The sequence below is a fragment of the Pteropus medius genome, unplaced genomic scaffold, assembly GCF_902729225.1.
Source record: "Pteropus medius unplaced genomic scaffold, Ma_sr-lr_union100, whole genome shotgun sequence".
NCBI classification, from domain to species: Eukaryota; Metazoa; Chordata; class Mammalia; order Chiroptera; family Pteropodidae; genus Pteropus; species Pteropus medius.
Genome location: NW_024345479.1, coordinates 3513714 through 3523432, shown reverse-complemented (window position 1 = coordinate 3523432; position 9719 = coordinate 3513714). Strand labels below are relative to the sequence as shown.

The 9719-nt window shown below is 35.5% G+C and overlaps 1 pseudogene; it reads right to left on the bottom strand.

The window, feature by feature from the left end:
* Positions 1-8697: 8697 nt before the first annotated feature.
* On the bottom strand, positions 8698-8816 carry LOC120611370 (uncharacterized; annotated as a pseudogene).
* Positions 8817-9719: the final 903 nt, after the last annotated feature.

Sequence of the window (9719 nt, the reverse complement as noted above, 5' to 3'; positions counted from 1 at the left end):
TAGATCGAAAACAAAAATTAACAGAGCCTCAGGGACCTGTAGGACTATAATGAAAGATCTAACACTCCTATCATCGGAGTCCCAGAAGGAGAGGAGAAAGAGGACAGGACTGAAAAAGTACTTGAAGAAATAATGGCTGAAAATGTTGCAAATTTGGCAAAAGACATAAACCTATGGATTCGAGAAGCTGAGTGAACTCCAAATGGGAACACTCAAAGAAATCCATACCAAGACATATCATAGTCAAACTTCTGAAAGCTAGACAAAGAAAAAGTATTGAAAGCAGTGAGAGAGAAATGACATCTTTCCTTATAGGGGAAAAACAATTCAAATGACAGTGGATTTCTCATCAGGAACCTTGGAGGCCAATAGGACGTGACTTATTTTCCAAATACTGAAGGAAAAGAACTGTCAGCCCAGAATTCTACTTTCAGTAAAAATATTCTTCAGGAATGAGGGGAAAAGAAAGACATTCTCAGATGAAGAAAATCTAAGAGAATTTGTTATTAACAGAACCACCCTTTAAAAAATGATTCTCAATGCAATGTGTATATATGTGCCTTACCATTGAATTGTATGCCTGAAACTTACTGGATTTCGTTAACCAATGTCACCATAATAAAATTTTTTTTAAAATGACTAAAGTAAGTTCTCTAAACAGAAAGGAAACTACAAAAAAAAAAGGGGGGGCCTCTTAGGACATCAGAAAGGGAGAACAGGATAAACAAAAATATGAGTAAATTTAATAAGCTTTCCTTTTCCTCCTGAGGTTTCTAAATTACATTTGATGGTTGAAGCAAAAGTTATAACACTGCCTGAATGTATATAGAGAAAATATTTGAGACAATTATACTAAAAATGGGAAGTGTAAAGGGACATAAAGGGAGGTGTTTTTTATATTTTATTTCGACTGGCAAAATGACAACACTAGTAGACTGTGACAAGATATACATAATATATAATATAATAATTAAGATGGCTACTAAAATAAACTACACAAAGAGATAGACTAAAAAATGTTATAAATAAATCAAAATGAAATTCTAAAACGTGTTCAAATAACCTACAGGAAGGCAGGGGAAAAAAAGCAGAGAAATGAAAGAAACAAAGAGAACAATCCTAAAATAAAAAACGAAATGGCAGGCTTAATCCATAACACATCAGTAATTACAGTAAATATAAATGGTATAAATTTATCAATTAAAAATAAAAAAATGACTGTCTACGAGAAACTCACATCAAATATAGCAGTATAGGCAGATCAAAAATAAAAGAATGAGAAAATATGTATCATATAAACATCAAAAGAAAGCAGAAGTGGCTATATCAATATATAAAGTAGACTTCAAAGCAAATTACCAGAAACAGAGATGATGAAAATGTCAGTCTACCAAGATGACTCAACAATCCTAGATGTGTGTGCACCAAAGGACAGAGCTACAAAATTTGTGAATTAAAAACTGATATAACTAAAGAAAGAAAGAAAAATTCACAGTTATCTTGGAGACTTCAACATCTTTCTCTCAACAACTGATAGAACAACTAGACAGAAAATCAGCAAGTATAAAGAAGAACTTAATACCATCAACCAAGAGGATCTAATTGATATGTATAGAATTCTCCACTGACAACAGCAGATTACACATTTTTCTCAAGAGCCCACAAAACATATAGCAAGATAGACCACATCTTGGGTCATAAAACAAACTCAACAGTTTAAAAGAATTGAAATCATATAGAATGTGTTCTCTGACCACAGTTGAATCGAACTAAAAATTAAACACATAAAGGTAACAGGAAAATCTCTAAAACACGAGGAAACTAAAGAACACATGTTTAAATAGTCCATATGTCAAAGAGAAAGTCTCAAAGGAAATTTTAAAAATACATTGAAATAAATGAAAACAAGATGATAGCATGTCAAAATTCATGAGATGAAGCAGTACTGAGAGACGAATTTATAGAAAAAAAGAAATGATCTAAATGATCTAAAGACATCAATTAAAATACAGAGATTGGCAGGCAAAGTGAAAATATATAATCCATCTATATACTGTCTACAAGAAACTCATTTTAGATATAAAGATGTGAAGAGGTTGAAGCAAAAGGATGGAAAAGATATTCTATGCAAATAGTAACCAAAAGAGAGATCGATTGGCTATATTATCAGACAAAGTAGACTTTAGTATTTTTAAAAGAGTTTCAAGAGACAAAGAAGGACATTACATAAAAGTTTCTATAACACCTACAAATATACGTGCACCTAATAACAGAGCCCCCAAAATATAGGAAGCAAAAATTGATGGAGAACAGATTAGTGAGTAAGCCCGCAAGGGCATGTGAGGTGGTGAGGTCTGGAGGGAAGTGAGTGTGGCTATAAAAGGGATCCTTGTGGTGATAAAAATGTTCTGTCTCTTGACTGTACCAATGTTGATATCCAGGTTGTGATATTGTATCATAGTTTTGCAAGTGTTACCATTGGGAGAACTGGGTTAAGAGTACACGAAATCTCTCTGTATTATTTCTAACAACTGCATGTGAATCTACAATTATCTTAAAGTGTTTAATTTAAAAAGTGTATTTTTAGCAGAGTAATAGACAAATAGATTAATATGATCATGTGCCACTTAATGATGGGAATGCATTCTGAAAAATGTACCTTAAGCGACTTCGGTGTACCATGTGTACCTTGGAATTTGATATATGATAATGATGACATTGCAGATAAGTGGGGGACTAGTGGAATAGTCAACAAATGGCATTATGATAATGACTACCCATTATCTCTTAAGTACATATTTCCCTTGATGACTTAGTGTGTGTTGGGGCAGGGGGTGTTGATTAAAACAGGTTAAGCTGCTATACTAAAGAAACCTCAAAGTATACCAGTTTAAAGAAAAAATGTATTTCTTTTCCTTGGAGATCTCTAGATTAAGGATGAGTAGACGGCCTGCCTATGAGCACAAGTAAAGTTTATATATTATATAGGTGTCCCCTATTTGAAGATATAATACCAGTCTCCACCTGAATTTCATTGATAATCACTCCCACTATAAAGCTGATTTAAAAAAAGGTTTAGCTGGACATCAGTCTATGCATTCTAATGTGATTATATATATTATATGTATATGTAATATATATATATAATATACATAATTTGTCATAAGTGAATGGGATAGAAGATCAAGTTAAATGATACCATGAAAAAGCAATTGGTCGGATCCAAAAGGTGAGATAGTCCTCTACAGAACAGCTGATCTGGCTTCTTAGAAAGTCAACAACATAAAAGAAAAGGCAAGGGCACTGTTCCATATTCAAAGATATTTAAAAGGAATAACAACCAAACATAATGTGCAGACTTTGGGAGCCATGCAAACAAATCAATTGTGAAAGGCATTTGGGGCACAGTTGGGTTAATGTAAATAAAAATTTAGTAAGAGAACATATTAGGAATTGTTGGTGATTTTGTGAGGTGCAATAATGATATAGTGGTTATGTAAAAAAGTGTCCTTATTGTTAAGAAATGCAGACCAAAATATTTGGAGATGAAATGTCATGATGTTCAAAAATTACTTTAAAACATGTCTGAAAAAATAGATGAAGCAATGTGGTATAATGTTAACTGTTAAATTTGAGGTATTTTTTTATGTTTGAAAATTTGCATAATATAAAGTTTCAAAAGAATAAAGCTATCATTGAGTACAGCATCCAAGAAAGCTCCCAGGCCCTGGTGATGTTCAAGGGCCACCTTAGAAAGTGCCCTCCGGTCCCTGTCAACTTGCTATCAGCCTCATAGGCTGAATCTAGATGAATCTCACTCAGTCTTCTCCCTATTTAAAAGGCAACCCGCTGTTCCTCTAAAGTCACGACATTCATTCAAGTGCATATGCACCTCTTTTTCACATACTTGCTGCTCTAGGTTTCTCTGGCTGGTATTGAACATGAGGAGTAGGCAGGCCCTAGATATGACCCTCCATTTCAGACTATGGTTGTGGTCCTCACCATCTAATCAACACCTCCGGCCCCAAACTAGAAGCTTTGATTGCTCTCTCTCACCTTTAATTCCATGATCAGGAATTGGCCATTGGCTAAACTTTTTGAACTTTTGCTACTTGTACAGGACCATAATGCTTCATCAGGACCTAGGAATGGCAGGATCAACCTTCAGATGGATCAGAAAATAATTTCCACAAGGGTAAAATGAGGATGTAGTCTCTGTCCCCCTCACCTTAACCCACTCCCACACCATTTCAATTTGTTTCCTATCATCTGATATTACTTTGGGATGAGCTGGATACAAGTCCTCCCACTATAGGAACAAAATCTTCATCTTCTTACTCACAATGATGTGATTTGCTTATTATAACTGGGAAGGGATGTCTTAATCAAGGTTCTCTTAGTAGTTTCAGACTCCCACTTCAAACTAAAGGGAAAATGTTGTTAGCACATGGGTCTGGCTCAGAGGACAAAAGAGGAAGTTCAGTAGGACCTTAAGAGGAACTGGAACCAGGATGTTCTTTCTCACTCTCACTCTTGCTCTTACTATCATTCATCCTCTCTCTTATATTTTATTACTAAATCTTTTTGCACATCTTCTTCTGCTCCTCTCTCTCCACAAACTGCATTCTCTCTTTTTATATACCTGGCTGCCCTGTTGCACCTCAGTTTATACAACCCAAACTCAAGCAATACCCCAAACTAACTAATGACTCTCAACCCCAATTCCTTCTCATATCAACCCTCTTCCAATCAGATATGATGAGGTATGAGGTGGGGCAGGGTCATATCATATAAACATGGTCTTTAGGGGCTTAATCCCTGGGAAAAAAAGAGGGTGTGGGTAGAGTTTTCATAAAGGAGTATGGTCTGAAGACAAAATTATTTTACCCAAAGAGTACTATTCATTTAACTGATTTATAGCTAATAGTTCCACAGAGTAAGTTGCCTCGCTCAGTTATCTTGCCATTTCAAGATCCAAAAGAAAATTCCAGGGAATTATTCAGCATCCTCAGTGAAATAAAGAAATCTGTTAGGAGAGAACTGAGATATAAAAATAATAAGCCAGGATGAAAGGGAGATAGATAAGACAGAATTGAAAAGGAGACTAAAATTTAATGACAGAATTTAAACTCCCAAAGAAGGCTCTAAAGAACACAGTTGATGTGAGGGAAAATCAAATCGGCGCAGTAAAAAACCATTATGATTTGGTGTGTTTGGACATGATTCAGCCATATATCTATGCCACAATTTCTCTTTCATCACATAAAGATACATATCATATAGAATAGGAACATAGGCAGTTGAGTTTCATTAGATATTTCTGAAGCTATTCTCATGTCCCTTTTCTTTACTTGAAGGAACCTCTGGTAATCTAGATATAAGTAACCCAAACAGGCTGTGTTTTGCAGAGTCAAAGAAAAGATTAAAGTACTATTTAATCTAGTTTCACATCTTGACCTCAATAGTTATTTTTATGCTCAGATATTTATAACTCTTGGCATTACTAACTCTTATAAAACAACATATTAAGACATAGCTGTAACCATATACAATCACAAAGGCATTCATGTAAATCATAAATATAGATATTTAACCTTCTGGATCACTCTCTCTTTAGAAATTAGTCTTCAGTCACTCTCAAATTAATATTTCATTACTAAGATAAATTTGAAAGTCTCTCCCAGAGTACAAATATAAGTTTTAAAAGATGAACATAAAGTAATAGAAAGAGAAACAGAGGTAGCAATCAAGTCAAAGAGATACAAATGTCCCTGAAAAAAAAAAAAAAAACACTGAGTGAGAAGTACCCAAGACAAAAGTAAATAAAACTTTCCTAAAATGGGAGAAAGCCCAGCTTATGAAGATTAAAAAGATTTACAAAGTTCCATTCCAAATTGATGAAGAGTATTTAGTTTAAAATTTGTATATTGGTTACTAAAATAATAATATAGAAGTGTTCTTAATGCATGGAACCACAGAAGTAAAGAAACAGTAGAGGGGGAAAAGTCACACAAAATTTCAACAAATTTTTGAAATATAGAAAACAGATGGAGGGGTAGTATCTGATTAAGCAAGATGGAACAACAACCTAAAGTGTACCTACAGCCTGAACTGATTACAAACAGGATTAACAACAAGTGAACTGACTTACCATCAAATAATCCTTGAGAGTCTCAGGACCTGGGAGTATCATGCACAGTGGAAAGTGGAGTTGAGGCATGCTACTGAAAATTGGCAGATTGGCTAAAAGTCTGAAACCAGAGGTATCAAGATACCAATGACTGCTTCTCACCCTAAGTAGCCAAACAAACATCTCACTATCAATTCCACCTAAAAGAACAGAGTTTATTCTCTGAAGAAAATGGGAAGACTAGGCATGGGACTTGGGAATACCAAAGGTAGTGGCTGAGAGAGGTGAGGCAAAGCTGAAAGCAGAAAGTTTAAGTGAAAGTTTGTAAAAGAAAAAACTACACCCCCAATTTCTCTTCTCATATCCCACTCCTAGAATACAGTCAGTCAGAAAGAGATTTGTAAGTTTCCTTAGCAGAACTGAATAATAACTCAGGAAAAAAGATCTCTATAGACTAACATTGTGAGGGCCCCAACCTAATACACCAACTCCCAGTGGTATGGTAGTAAATGTTTAACAACCAGCAATCTGGGAGGAAGTATGCCCTGACTTGTGGCACTTCTTGATTTCTATGGACAACTTCAAGCTACCACCATGATGTCACTAAATGCAGAGTCGGGAAATATATACACATTTAGCTTTTGCAAGCTGGTGCAAGGCAGCTCCAGTACACCATTGCCAGTTTCCTCATCATTTCATCATTTCATATCACCCTGAAGAGAGGCCCCCTGTTTGATTAATCCTTCCTCCCATGTACACAGAAGATCTCTCATGTAATCTTTTAGTGTATTTATTATTATTATTATTATTATTATTATTATTATTCCTCATTCTTACATATTAACAAATATCCAAGGGTCACCAAATATTTGATCAAAGCCTCCAATATGAAAAAGGGAGTCTAAAATAAACAAGCAGAAAAAAGGAACTTAAAAAAAGAGATACTGTAAGAAGAAAAAGAAAAACTTCTAATTAATATATTTAGAGATATGAGAAGATGTTTTGGTCATAGAACAAGTATAAGGTGCTATAAAAAACATTTGGAGAACAAGAAAGAGTTCTCAGAATTAAAAATAAGATAGAAGAAGTTTAAAAGTCAATAACAGAATCATAAGATGAAGACTAAAAGTTCTCTAAAAATAATGAAAAGAAAAAGAAAGTTAGGAAATAATATTATATTAGAGTATCGACCCAGTATATCCATTATATCATTAAAAAGACTTTGAGGGGCGGGGAGGGAAGAAAGAATAAAAGGGAAGGTTTCTAAGAATAAAGGACAGAGTCTCTGAATTGATAGGTTTCATTGACTGCCCCAGAATAATAAATGTGGAAAAAAAAAAGGCGAATAATTAGAATATTCAAAATGCTGGGGATTAATAGAGGATCCAAAAACCTAACACAGTGGAAGGTGGATTATGAATCAAAATAGCATCAGACTTCTTAAGAGCAATATTGAAAAATAAGAGACAATGAGGAAATGCCTTGATAATTCCAAGAGAAAATAATTTCCAACCTAGACTAACACTCAAGATGTGCAAGTGAAATCAAGCTAACACTCAGATGTGCAAGTGAAATCAAGACATTTTCAGACATATTAAAAACCTAGAAGTTTACCTCCTATGCACCAGAAAACAACTTCAGAAAGAAAGAAAGAAAGAAATGTCCTTTAGAACAAAAGAGAATAAACAAAGAAAAAGACACGTGATCCAGAAAACAGGAGATCCAACACAAGAGAGACATGAAGGCAAATGCTCAGGCTCATGGTGAAGGAAAAATCCCTAGACGATGGCTTAGCAGCACATGGCACTCCTCTCATCGTGTATATGGGCTAGTCTTGACGAGTATATTATAGTGGGAGTGATGCTGTCCCAGTTCCAGGCCTACCCCTGGAAACTTCTGTCTCACTCATTTGGAGCCCTGAGCCAAGAAGGTCAACTAAGCTGCTGAAGAGAAAAGTCCAGCCACAAGCTGATGTTCCTCATCTGTTGAATCAGAGGCAGCATCTGTGGTAGAAAGTTCCTCAAGTTAGTCTTATAGGACTCCTATTAGTTAAAAATCAAACATCACCTTACAAATAAAGACCACCAAGTGTGCAAGAAGGCAAACTCGCTATGAGTGAGAATCAGAAGAAACGACATATTTAGACAATATTCCTAAACAATACCACCCTCCGCAAAGACAGCAAATGTTGGAAATGTCAAATACAAAATACAGAATGGCTGTGTACAGAATTTACACAAAACAAAACAAAAAAGCAATCATAAGGGAAAACACAACAGGAAATCACCAAGATTGTACAAAATGGAAAGAAAAAAAAAAAAGAGGAACATTTAGCGAAGCAAAGTATTGTAATAAAATTTAGTGGAGACATATAAAATACTTAAGAAAAGTGTTTGTGAACTGTGAAAAATCTCAATGGATGAGCTAATCAGCATATTAGATAAAGTTGAAAGTAGAATTAAGGATATATCCCAATAATTTATCCAGAATGCAGTAAAGAGAGACATGAATAATAATACAATAAAAATGTCTGACATCCATCTGATTGGAATTTTGTTGTTGTTTTACGCCCACAGCACCTGGTCTTCCTAGGTGGTCTCCCATCCAAGTACTAACCAGACCCGACTCTGCTTAGCTTCCAAGATCAGACTGGATCCGGCTTGTTCAGGGTGGCATGGCCATAGACTGATTGGAGTCTTAGAGTGAAATTGGAGAGAATGGAAAGAAGTAATATTTAAAGATGATGACTGAGAATTTTCGGAGCTGATAAAAACCATGAATACACAGGTCCAGGAAGCACGACATATCCTAAATATGACCAAGAAAAATAAATTCATACCTTGTCATCATAGCAAATCTGTTAGACATCAAACATAAATAGAAAATGTGGAAAGCAAAAAGAAAAAGACAGATGGCCTACAAAAGAATGGTAATTAGAGTAGCAGCAGATTTCACAAATAATAATGAAAGACAAAAGAAAGTGGAATAACCTCTGGAAAATGTTAAGAAAAAATTACTGTGCACTTAAAACTGTGTACTCAGCAAAACTATCATCATTCAATAATGAGGGGGGGGGAAATAATTTTTGTAAGAAATAAGCACATGAGGAGTTTACCAAGAGACCTTCTCTAAAAGAAGATATAAAGGATTTAGTTCAAGAAGTAGGAAAATGATCCCAGACAAAGAGGTAAAAATGCAAGAAGGAAAAGTGATCAAAAAGAATGGTAACATGGGAGATTCAAGATGGTGTAGAAGGTAAAGCCTGTACACGCCTCCTCTAATGACCACATCAAAATTATAACAAAACTACAGAGCAACCAGTACGTGGAGTTGCTAGAAGTCTGGCTGAACAGAAGCCCTACTACTAGGTCACCTCAAATAACAGGTCACCTCAAAACGGTAGGCGGGGGGACAGGGCGGTGAGACGCAAAACGCCCAGTCCCACAACCATGAGTGGAGACGGAGACTCAAGAGGGCTATCTTGACTACAGAGTCCCCTCCCTTACCTGAGGAGATATTGGTCCTGGCTGCACATTGGGCTCCCCAGCTCAAGGTTCCAGTGCTGGGAAGAGAAGTCCCCACAACCGCT